At 36.2% G+C, this 12,921-nt stretch overlaps 1 long non-coding RNA gene across 1 annotated transcript; it reads right to left on the reverse strand.

Annotated features, from left to right (window-relative positions):
* Positions 1–287: 287 nt before the first annotated feature.
* Positions 288–5,302, reverse strand: LOC128314250 (uncharacterized). The gene is made up of 4 exons (XR_008295746.1): positions 5,247–5,302; positions 3,945–3,986; positions 2,031–2,151; positions 288–430 (listed from the first exon to the last, which is right to left on the reverse strand). It is a non-coding gene; the product is annotated as an uncharacterized LOC128314250 (long non-coding RNA).
* Between the last annotated feature and the right edge of the window lie 7,619 nt (positions 5,303–12,921).

Consider the following 12,921-nt stretch of genomic DNA (forward strand, 5'->3'; position numbering starts at 1 on the left):
GATATGTTACTTAGTCTATGATTTGCTATTGTTGGGTCTTTCTTTTGTTTTGCAGAAGAAATGAGCTACACTTAGAGAGTGGTAAAGGGTGTGACACCGTATGTGATACACGTATGATAAAAACAAATGGTGACATTAAGGGCAAGCCAAGCTACTAATAATAACCTTGACTGCTGTAGGCAAATCCTCTGGAAATTAAATAAACATGTCAACAAATTGTATGCTTGCAAGAGAGATTTATTAGTGAAAGTAAAGAAATTCAAATTCCAGAGCTGTTGTTATCCATTTCCTTTGGTAGACATGATATAATCCACAGATGCCATCATAGTAGAACCAAACTCATGTGTATAGAACATAGAGTAAGAATTTGATTTGTTAGATGAAGTATATACATCGATGTTCAGGAAGGAGATGTTTCAAAGACCCATATCTGAAGATAAAATATTATTTGGTGTTAGTAACTCAAAATATAAGAGTTGCATAATTTCACTTGACTGTCCTTCAAATTCTTCTCTCCCCACATATTCACTCTACTACTACATCACTATCAGACACTGTTATTGTTGCAAAGAGAGTAAATGCTCTATTTCTCCTGTTTTTGGCTTCATTGCAGGATGGATAGAAATGCATGTCTAGTTCTGACCAGTGGATTCTGAGAAGTTACATGTGCCATTCCTGGTTGTGGCAATTAAGAATGGGCATTTTGCCTCCACTCTGTCTTACTCTGACGTCTGGGTTTTGGAGGCCATGTGTTCTAGAGGTAGTATCAGAATGTGATGTGAGTGAGGAAGAAATAATCTTCTATTATGTAAGACACTAATATTTTCAGGAGTTGTTACCATAGCATGATGAGCCTGTTACAAATAATACAGTGGCTTAATTTACATCTAAATAATGGTATATTCAATACACACATGACATAAACATATATTATTTTTGAAATATAACATGACTAATAATCATGGAATCCCATTTACAGTTTTAAATAGAACTTATTTTATTTTTAAATGTCTATTTGTTTTGAGAGAGAGAAAGAGGGAGTAAGCAGGGGAAGGATAGAGAGAAAAGTCGACAGAGAATCCCAAGCAGGCTCCTTGCTGTCAGCACACAGCATGATGCAGGACATGACCTCAAGAGCTGTGAGATCGTGACCTAAGCCCAAACCAACATTCATCGCTTAACCTACTGAGCCACCCAGATGTCCCAGAATGTTGTTTATTTATTGCAAATATAATCTTTTCATTTTTATTCCACAATATTAGTGACTAAAGGGAAGAATTTGCATCTATCAAGAATAAACAAACCAAAAGCAGTTTGTGTGGGTTCTCTGTTGCCCACTAACAATGCAATTTCAGGCAAATTAGCCATCTGGGCTTTAGTGGGCTTATCAATAAAATGACACAACAATACAAATGATTGTTGTAGGAATTATATATCAAATGGTAGTTCCAAGGAGAATACTTGGGAAATGGTAGGAAATCAATACTTTCTTTGAAGAGATTATATCTGCTGAAAAGGAGAATTGTAGTTTGGTATTAAGATATATCTGGAAGTATGCTGAATCTGTAATTTGGTATTTATGGGTTAAAGGCTTAGGAAAGAAATCAATATTCTTCTAAACTTACTGATCTTTCTTATGGTTTTATTTATTTTGCAAAGAGCTTATTGCAGGAAAAAATGCTTACTTAAAAAATCTTGGAGCAATAATATTTATGTTTATGACTTGCTTGCTATGTATACTTCATCTCATATGGTACTCATAACTCTATGGGTCAGTACCAGTATCATTCTTATTTTACAGATGAGGAAAACAAGGCACACAGAAAGTCAATATTTCGCTTGTATTTTCCTCCTACAAAATGTTGATCCAGGGATATAGACTGACTTGGCCAGACACTATCATCATAACATTCATATTTTGTATCCTGAAAATTCTATTCCTATCACACATATTCTGTTTGAGTTTATTTACTTTGTCAAAAATCATTTCAGAGGAGATCTATTACATTCACAGATGAATATGAAGTTACCTTGTGTTCTTTAAATGGGTACAAAATTTTGAGATCCATCATCTTCCAGAGAATAAGGCAGATTTTCTTCTAGAGGCTGGCGTTCAAACTGATCAACATTAAAGTCAATATCACTTAAAATCTAAAGATAAAATACACAAAGGAGAAGGAAAATGTTTCTGTTGGCGAAAATAACATTCTGACTGAAGGCTTGCTTATTTTGGTTTTGTGACAGAGTTTTGAATATATTCTTTCAGTGCTTATCAGAAGTATTGCTACCAGTTCTTTCTGACATGAAAACATGCTCACATTCCTATATAGGTTTTCCTGACATACTCCAATGCCTCTACATATTCTATGGGACAATGGGTAGGCAGAATAAAAACTCCCACTCTGTACTTTTCCAGAACGTGGCAGATGATAAAAAAGAAAATCCCTATGGGGAGAGAAATGCCCACCTCCCTAGAGAATTTTTGGACTCTTCTGATACCTCTCCAGAATGTTCCAAAACTCCAGGTCATATTACATCATAGTGGTATGATTACAAACATAGCCTTGGAATAGAAATTTCTTATTCTTTTAAAAATTTTTAGAAGTTTGTTTTTTATTTTGAGAGAGACAGAGACAGTTCAAGTGGGGGAAGGGCAGAGAGATGGAGAGACGGAGAATCCCAAACAGGTTCTGCACTGATGCAGGGCTTGAACTCACAAAACTCTGAGATCACGACCTAAGGCCAAACAAAGACTCAGATGCTTAGCCAACTGAGCCACCCAGGGGTCCCAAAATTTCTTTTTAAAATGAGGACATTTAAAGGGGCACCTAGGTGGCTCAGTCGGTTGAGCATCAGACTGGATTTCGGCTCAGGTCAAGATCTCCCGCGTTCCTGGGATCCTGCATCAGGCTCTGGGTTGACAGCCCACTTGGGATTCTCTCTCTTCCTCTCTTTGTGCCCCTACACCCCTCTAAACAAACAAACAAACAAACAAACAAACATTAAAAAAATAAAATGAGGATATTCACTAATGATTCCTGTAACTAAAAGGGAGAGTGTCCATATACTTGCTTTACAATGTCTATATCCTTTTATATCTCTTACAGTATTTTTTCAGTAACTTCATAGTTTCATTTTAAGCTAAGTAATCATTTTTGTACCTGAATATATTTCCTTATCCAGATTTGAAGACTAATGACATGACAAAGATATTCCATCACAGGCAACACAGTAATACTAAAGTTCTACTTTACTATATACCTTAAAATATAATTCAGATATTTCCAAACAAGATGTACCATTGGTCCATTACCCAGTTATAAAAATAGGTAGATTGATATTTCAATCAAGGAAAAAAACCATCAAAGCGCACAGGTAGGATTTAGCATTCATGTTGCCCTCTGATTTAAACTTAAGTGCATAAATAAGAGGAATTTATACATTATGTTGTCTTACATAGAGCTCAATCAAAAGTAAAGGACTCTAATTAAGAAGCAAATGGAGGTGCCTGGCTGGCTCAGTCAGTAGAACATGAGACTTTTGATCTCAGGGTTGTGAGTTTGAGCCCCATTTTGAGTGTAGAGATTAGTTTCAAGGAAAGAGAAAAGAAAAGAAAGAAAAGAAAAGAAAAGAAAAGAAAAGAAAAGAAAAGAAAAGAAACAAATGGACTAGAATGAACCTATTTCAGAGTGCCAAATGAATGCATTGGAATACTCTGTGGAAAAAAATGCAAAAGACTCTATTGTCTGAATTTATATTAAAGTTTTTAAAGTTTAGGAAGATAGCATTAATATTATATCACCTAAACTTTTGACAGTAACTATAGTACATCAGTTTTCATAAAATGATTTCTCTGAGAGTTAAGAAATTAGTTACTGCAAATGTGGTATTAGAAAATATAGAACTAAGAGTTATCTTTAAATGTAAATATATTAAAATGTTACCTCTTCGCTGAGGGAATCATAGTTGCCTTGAACATTTCCCCACTAAAAAAAAAGCAAAAAGTAGTATACTTCATTTAGTTATTTTAATATTTTAATTTTTAGCATATTTTCTATTAGAATACATAGTTATTTTATATTGAAAATGGCTACAGAAGAAATTGTTAGCAAAATACACTTGTCTGGGTCTCATAATTAATTACATTGTGTAGTCATTAAAAAAGATTATCTCGGGACACCTGGGTGGCTCAGTCAGTTAAGTGTACAACTCTTGATGTAAACTCAGGTTGCGATCTCAGGGTCGTGATGTCGAGCCCCTATTTGGGATCCACTCTGGGCATGGAGCCTGCTTAAGATTCTCTCTCTCCCTTTCCCTATGCTTCTCCCCTTACTCCCCTCACACTCTCTCTCTCTCAAAAAAAAAAAAAAAAAAAAAAAAAGATAATGCATTGTGATGCTGATAGAAAATAGTATTTTCTCTGATAATTTTTAATTTCTATTTTGGATTAAGATTTTGACTACGTACACACATATATAAATATAATACACACATGGATGAACACACCCTATTGTATTTTATTGAATACTCCACTTTTTAGCTGATAGCAGACATAATTAACACAATGTTTTTAGATGCCTGCAAAGGCCTTGAATAAGGATCATCAAGTTGATAGGATCATATAGGAAATACAGTCCATGTTTTACTCAGATATAATGCATTATATCTTTGATCTAGCATGACAACGATCAATTAAAGTGAAAGTATTGATCCATTGGTCAACGTGGATAAGTCTCAACAACATTAAGATTGGGGGGAAAAAGCAAGTTGCAGAAAGACACATACAATTGCATGTCTTGTTTATGTGAAATTTTAAACCCTCACAAACCCCCCTTTAAGTGCCATATACATGCACGATAAATGGTCCCCTTAAGTGCCATATACACACATGCTAAAATGCTACAAACAAGCCAGGGGGGCATCTACACAGACTTCATAATGGTTGACATCTGGGATGAGGCAAAGGACAATCAAATTTCCAGGGGAAACTTCAGCAGGGCCGACAACATGTGTTTCTTTCACCACGAACTATAAGGTTCAATGTGGTAAGTTGTTTACATTTGTACAATATAAGTGGTGAGAAAATGGATTTTTAGAAATTCCTTTTAAATATTCAGGTCAAAGCAATGCACGTTTCATTACTGAATTTAAAACTTAAGACACGGTCTCACCATACACAAATTGCCTCCTTAGACATTTTTGAAAAACAGTTGTAAAGGTCTCACTCATATTCTTCTTTTACTTACTGTTCTTTGCATGAGCACACTCAAAATACTAATCAAGACCAGGAATTTCATTGTAGATTTCTGTGGGGGAAAAACATTAACGTATGTGCTTCAATAAAGTGGAAATTTATACCGGCAGCAATCATCTGATTGCAAGGAACACAAAAGGGAGAGTTAAAATAAGAAAGGAAAATGAAATGGTCTCATGTGTACACAATGTTTTACCTAGACTTCCTTATTTCCCAAAGCACTTCACTTACGAGCTTTTTAGATGAGAGCAAATTAAGTAATGGATAAGGTCATGTCACTAGAAAATGATTTTCTCAACCTAAACTCTACCTCTTTAGAACTGTCATTGCTTGGGGGTACCTGGGTGGCTCAGTGGGTTAAGCATTCCAGTTCAGCTCAGGTCATGATCTTGCAGTTCAAGAATTCCAGCCCCCAGTGGGCTCTGTGCTGACAGCTCACAGCTTAGAGCCTGCTTCCGATTGATTCTGTGTTTGCCTCTCTCTCTCTGACCCTTCTCTGCTTGTACTCTGTCTCTCTCCCTCTCTCAAAAATAAATAAAAACATTAAAAAGAGAAAAGAAAAAAGACCTTCTATGGCACACCTGGTGGCTCAGTAGGTTAAGCGTCTGACTTCAGCTCAGCTCATGATCTCGTGGTTAGTGAGTTCAAGCCCCGTGACGGGCTCTGTGGGGGCAGATCAGAGCCCGGAGCCTGCTTCAGATTCTCTCTCTCTCTCTCTCTGCCCCTCCCCAACTCTGTCTCTCAAAAATAAATGAACATTAAAAAAAATAAAAAATAAACTTCTTAAAAAAAAGAACTGTCATTGCTTAAATTCAGCCTTACCTTTCACTACATTAAAGAGTAAATTAATTCATTTCCCTATAGAAAATGCTATTCCATCCTAATTTCATGTGTGGCTAGATTAGCTGATGCTGGTGAACATCTCCAGAACACGTCCATTTTGTATGTTGCTGCCACTCATTTCTATCTACTCTTATTTTTTTTTTTAATATTTATTTCTTTTGGAGAGAGCACAGGCTGAGGAGGAGCAGAGAGAGGGGGACAGAGGAACCCAAGCTGGCTCTGCACTGACAGGCTGACAGCAGAGAGCCCAATATGGGGATAGAACTCGGGAAGCCCGAGATTATGACCTGAGCCAAAGATAGCCACTCAACCAACTGAGCCACCCAGATGCTCTATCCTCACTTTTTATACACGCACACGCACTCACAAACACATGTCACAACATTGGCCTATTTAAAGGGTAAATCCTTCCTATTAAGGATGATTAAGCATCGATCTTACACTCAAGAATAAAGGTAGGAAGTATTTTATTTATCAGTATTTCTCCCTATATACGCAAGAGTTTTCAAAAAGGAAGATATCTCTACAACTCACCCAGTGAAGAGAAATAAGCTAATGTAATTATTCTATAAACATTTTTCTGTCTGCCACTCAGAAAAATTAGGTTTCTGAAATTCTTTGATCTAACTGACTGCTTAGGGAATTGTTAAACTCCAGATATTTTGTAGATCTTATAATTACAAGGATTTCACCTAGCATATTTGAGACTACTTCTATAGTTATAATGCAGTTCTGAACATGCTCAGTGAGATTTGAAATATATATTTTTATAATATATATAATATATTATATATACTTATATATATTTATTTATTATTCTATAAAGCTATACATGTTCTCATCCATGAAGGACCATTCTTTATGCATACTTTTATCCATACCAGCTAGACGCAAGGCTTGACACATGTTATGCCATTAAATAAATATTTCAGGAACATATAAATCAGCTAGCCCTGGTCTCAGTGAAAATATATATCTTAGTCTAATGCATTTGTGAAATTCTTAAGGAAAAAAAGTGCACAACTTCATACTTTATCTAAATTTTTCTATTTATGTGGTGCCCCCCCTCCACTTGAATAAAACAATTTGAAAGTCCCTTGATGCCCTCATATACCTGGAGGTAAGGCTATATGAAACTATTATTCACATGTCTGAGGAAAATTACTAGCACCTCTATAATTTATGCTGTGGATAAAGAAAGTTAAAATTCTTAATCTTTCATCATTGTCCTTGCTTCATCTTTTTTTTTTTTAAACTTTTTTCCCAATAGAATTCATTTGGTGATATTCAATTTCACCAGTTCTTTGATGCACAATTTCCCACATTAGTGTCTCTGAAATTCCATTTAAAATATTTTACAATATAATTTTGTATTTAAAAAGTTATATTTTTTTTACACAGAAAGTCACAACTAGATCAAAACATTTCATGGTGCAGGGATATTATTAAACCTTCTAACTTAGCTTAATTGTCTGCATAGCATCTATCTATCTATCTAATCTATTATCTACTTTCTATTTAATAGTACTTAAAGTAATAGTTTGTCATAGTTTGAATATGGAAATGTTATATCATAATTTTCCTTCTTTACTCATAAATGTCTAAACTCTCAGCTGTAAAATTTGATAGCATAATGTTTCTTTTTTTTTCCTCGAATAGACGACCTGCTGTCATCAGCAATAACCACCCTGACCCCACTAGAAACCTGGAAGAATGTCTGAAAACAAATGCTGTTTCTATGTAGAGAAAATAAATTCTAGCCATATTCATCAAAACAGCTCATGGGGGACAAATTAAGCTCTGAGTTGCACAACTTTCAGAGTTTACATTCATGTGAATTAAAAGCCACTTCCAATTTTAGCCATGAAAATATAGGTTCAAATAAAATGTTTATATGAGTACATAATGTAGCTATAGAACATTTTGAAGGAAGCATACAGAGAAACATATTAAGTTCATTGGGCCCATTGTTAAATTGTTTTAGCTGCCACTTTATACAAAATAATATGCTATGCACTGTGATAATTATGAAGAACAGTAAAATATTATTACTATAACATTCATATTCCTTTCAGGTTTTAGAATCCCAAATTGTACCTTGAAATTGAATAACCGAGCAACAGTTACCATTTAAAAATGCTTTCTGAGATACCACAGAGGGCTTACCTTCTGATTTCACATTCCCCTCATCTACTTCAGAATTTGTCAAATAATTGCATATTCACTAATTCATGTTTTGTTTAGAGCAATGAATATAATGTTCTTATTTTCTTATAATGATCTTAATTTCCAACCAAAGATCTTATAATCTTAACTTCCATTCCTGGTATAATCAATAAATTTTTTCCTCCTGTAGAATATACCTAAAAAGGATTAGAGGTACTTAAATAATTTTTACTAGTATTACCTGATTCTCAAGATCTGTAATAGGCAAAGAGTCTTTCTAATATGACCTGAGACAGCCCCACAGCTATTTAAACAGTTTTTTTGTGTGTGCGTAGGGCAAAGCTGTTATCTTTCTTCATGTCAATCTTTTCATTCAAGCATCCCCAGAACTTTATACGGTCAGTCAAGTAATCATTTCAAAGACCTTTATCTTTTCCTGAAAAGTTTCATCTTTCTATTATAATGAAGAATCATAGCAAGTGTAGGTTGAAATGTCCATTTATGCTATTTTAAATGGATCGCTCAGAGGCTAAGTCAGTGTTTTCTCTGCACAAATAAAGTGAAACATGTCCTCGGTAGAATAGTAGAGTTGCTTATTCTTACTGGAGAAAGGGCTTGCATCGATACCTAGTCTAGATATTTAATTTCTTTGAAATCTTTGTCATAATTTGGACAAGGTGTATATGGCAGTGTGCAGTATCTTAAACTAATGAGATCTGGTGGACATTTCATAGGATCCTTTTGAGTCTTCCATTAAAGAAGAATACCGGATGGGGTGTGACGTATACAGTGCTAGAAGCAGGGAGGCCAGTCAGGAGGTTGTTACAAAAATCTAGGAAATATGTCACAGTTGTATCAGCACGGGAATGTTGACAAATGACTAGATTCTGCATAATAGGAAGTTTCAACTTGATGGATTTAGTGAGAGATCATATGCATAATGTTAGAAAAAGAGCAGTCAAGGATAATACCAAGGGTTTAGTCTTCAGCAAATGGAAAACTAATGTTGGCATTTATTGAAAAAAGATAGAACGGGTAGGGTAGAAGGAAGATTGGGAGATTGGCATTCAAAAGATATAATAGTTGAGATGCTTATTTAACACACAAGTCAAGTCAGACAAGCAGTTAAATATATGCATCCAGAATTCAGAGGTTATATCCAGGTTTTAGATAAAATTCAGGAACCACCATCATGACAGTATTTAGGTGGCATTTAAGCCATGTGATGGGATGAGACCAACAAGGGAATAAGTATAGAGAGGAAAAGGAGAAGCCAAAGACTGATTATCCCTGAGACCCTGAAGTAGTAAGAAATCGGGGTGGGTGGCGGGAAACGGAGGGAAGAAAAGGAATCAGCAAATGTGACTGACACTGAAACCTCATGGAACTAGGAGAAAGTGCATAAGAATGTCTTATGCTAGAAGACTGCTGAAGGATATATTTTAAGGTGGTGGGATTGCGCAACTTAAATGCTGTAGAAAGGTCAAGGAAGGTGAGAACCAAGACAAGACCACTGATTTGGTAGCATGGATATCACTGGTAACTGGCCAGAAATTTGGAGTGAGGTTTAGTTTAGAAACCCTATTGGAGCATGCTTAAGGGAGATTCAGAAGCAAAAGGTCTAGGAAATATTTCAAGTGACAGAATGGCCACAGATATGTATCGAGCAGGGTCCAGTCGGAAGAGAAAACACAAGGATTTGAACAGAAGGAACATAATATAACTGATTGTGTTAACCAGGTAATTAGAGAAGTGAAAAGGTAAAAAAGAAACTTTAGGAAGCACCTACCATCCATGGGTTTAGGGGAACTGAGAGAAGACATGGTTTTAAAAGCTTACTGTTTTGGACTTAGGCTTTTTGGGGCTGGGACCCAGAATTCTGATGACGAGGCACAGACTGGCCACTGTCGCTACCTCTGAGAGGGAGTGATGAGATTGGTTTGGGGTGTAATGGAAAAATTGCAAACGTGGACCAAACGTGTTGCTACTACAATGATTTGTCACTGCTGTGATAAAGATACATTGTTGGGCAGAGCTGATAGGCAAAGAAAGGAATAGAAGGAGTGTCTGTTACCTCTTTCTGAGTACCCGTTATGGAAAAAGTCTAGTAGATCACTGGCAGAAGGAGGAATGGAATATGGTTTGGTAAGGTGTTCAGCCTTACCTTCACAAAGAAGAGTACAGAAGGATGGTTGTGAGCTGAGAGAGTAGCTTAATGACAGTTACAGTTCATCTCTTTGGTTGCTCAGCATTTAACACTCCCTTATACATATAATTTCCATACAACAAATGAATTTCATGCCTTCACTTAAGAAGGTCCAACTGTCCTGCATGTTTATTTTGCTTTCTGCTCAGGCTTCAGGTGATTGGAGCTCTTCACCTGAGTTGGGGAAGTGACCTAGACTTTTGTTTCTGGAAGGTCAGGATCCTCACTGGTCCCATCTTTTCTCTTTCATGTTATATAATTTTCCATTAGCTTTTCCTATCAGAAAAGAAGAAAAGAAGCACCAAAACCCCCATCCCCACCCCTGGGCTGTAGGCTAAGTGTATCTTGGGACCACTGTCTAGGGAGACCTGATTTTGTGTCTCTCTGTGTGTGCTTATAGATTCAGTGGTAGTCTGGAGTCATCCCAAGTTCAAACTCAGTTGGAACATTTTGATTCTCAAGCATTTATTCTTCTCATGGGACATAAGATCTCTGAATCAGCAGAGTGCAGAACTATGGAGAAGACAAACAACACTTCTATTGACTGGGTTCCTAAGCATCAAAGGTAGAGAAGCTACTCACAATTCCACCCCACTATTCCAGAAGCTATGTAGTATAATCATGGTGGAAAAGAATCGTATATTTGAACCCAATACTGCAGCTTATAAGATAGAAGCTCATCTTTTGGGGAATCTTGGTCTACCAACTGGCACCATAATAGTTGCTAGTAGAACATTCTATCCACCATTCTATCAGGCCAGGTGCTTTTGATGATGGGTTACTTGGCAAGACCTGTGAATCCCTTGGCTGTTCTTCTTTTCCTGTGAAATGAGTCCTAGAAGGGAGACAGTATTATGTAGAATATAATTGTGGCAAATAAGGTATTTTGTAAGTCTGTGGATGACGTTGCTGGCAGAATATTATGAGATGGGAGAATTAGTAGCTATCAAGGATACAAACCTATGTCTGTGAGAACAAAACATTGCTCCTTTCATAATGGGAATAGTCTCATAGAATCAGTCTGTCACCAGCTAGGCCCATTGATTTCTTTGGGGACAGACGCCATAGTGAGGGCTCACTTTGGTCTCTACTGAGGCCAGGAGTAGTTGAGACACATCAGACTATATATAAGTGAAAATCCATGTTTTCAACACCTTGTCAGCCTCCATCTGCCATTGTGATCACTTTTGCCTGAGCCTCTTAAATAAGCTTGTGATGACTGGGGGAAAAGGATGGCCAACGTTCGCAAGCATGCCGTCATGTGCTGTTGAATATTGACAACTTCAAGCCCTTGATTAGCATTCACATCATTTTCCAGAAGCTAAATGGAGCAATATACAGCAAAGAAAACTATAAAATCAAGATAACGCCCATAGGGAACCCTGCAAGTGTACTTTTCTAATAGTGATCAAAAGAAGCAAGAGTCAAAATAGGTATGTAGTAGCATTTGTTTTATAAAATGTTAAAAATTAGGCAAAACTAAACGATAGTAGTTTAAGGAATGCATCCAAGGTGGTAATATTAAAAAGAAAAACAGAATTAATTACCTTAGCCCACTAGGAGTTTTTAACTCTAGAGATAAGGAAGGGGGTAAATTGATAAAAGGACACATAAAGGTGTCCCATGAGGTGGTAGAAATGCTTTATAACCTGATGTGAAATTTCCAATTGGTGGAGGCTTCATGTGTCTTTGTGTTAGAATTGTTTACTGTAATGTATATCGAATGGACTTTTTTGAAGTGCCATGGATCTCAACAACAACAACAACAAAGCCTTAAAATGTAAAGCTAAAATTTTTGACAATTTGAATGTAATAAAACAATGAGGGAGACAAAGAAATTGGAAAAGTTCCTAGTCTTCTGGTTTGGAGGAATTTCCTGTGTCTCAGACCTGATTCCTGTCTTCTCACTCCATGCTTTGTGCTTCACAAAGGACCTGACATCAATTCAGAGCATGAGCATTTACTTTTCACTCACCTAACCCCCGTCAATACAGTCAAAAGAGAAAGAGTGAACAGTAATGAAAGAAACCAAAATATTATTGTAATGATAGGTGTAACTCAAATTTCATACCCTCGCAAATAATGAATCAGAACATTTCACAGTACTTTGCAATAAAAGCATAAAAAAGATGACACTTCCTCTATGATAAAATGTCATGTTTGTTCAAAAATGCCACGTTCTGTTGGATGAAAACTTTTCTTCCACCCTATGAAAAGCTCAACGAAAGACTGTGTTCCAAAGGTGATACTATTATGTCACATAGTGTTCCACTAGCAATTATGATTTGAGAAGGTTTTCTATTGTCTTGATATTTACACTTTAGTTCCTCTTCTTCAGCTTGTCTTTTAGCTACTCACATTTGTAAATTCTTTCACAGGGCTGCAATTTATACCAAAGAAAAGAGCCCGAGTCTTGACAACAAAATCATTAAAACTGACTTCAACGTGTGAT

The sequence above is a fragment of the Acinonyx jubatus genome, chromosome B1 (genome assembly GCF_027475565.1).
Source record: "Acinonyx jubatus isolate Ajub_Pintada_27869175 chromosome B1, VMU_Ajub_asm_v1.0, whole genome shotgun sequence".
NCBI classification, from domain to species: domain Eukaryota; kingdom Metazoa; phylum Chordata; class Mammalia; order Carnivora; family Felidae; genus Acinonyx; species Acinonyx jubatus.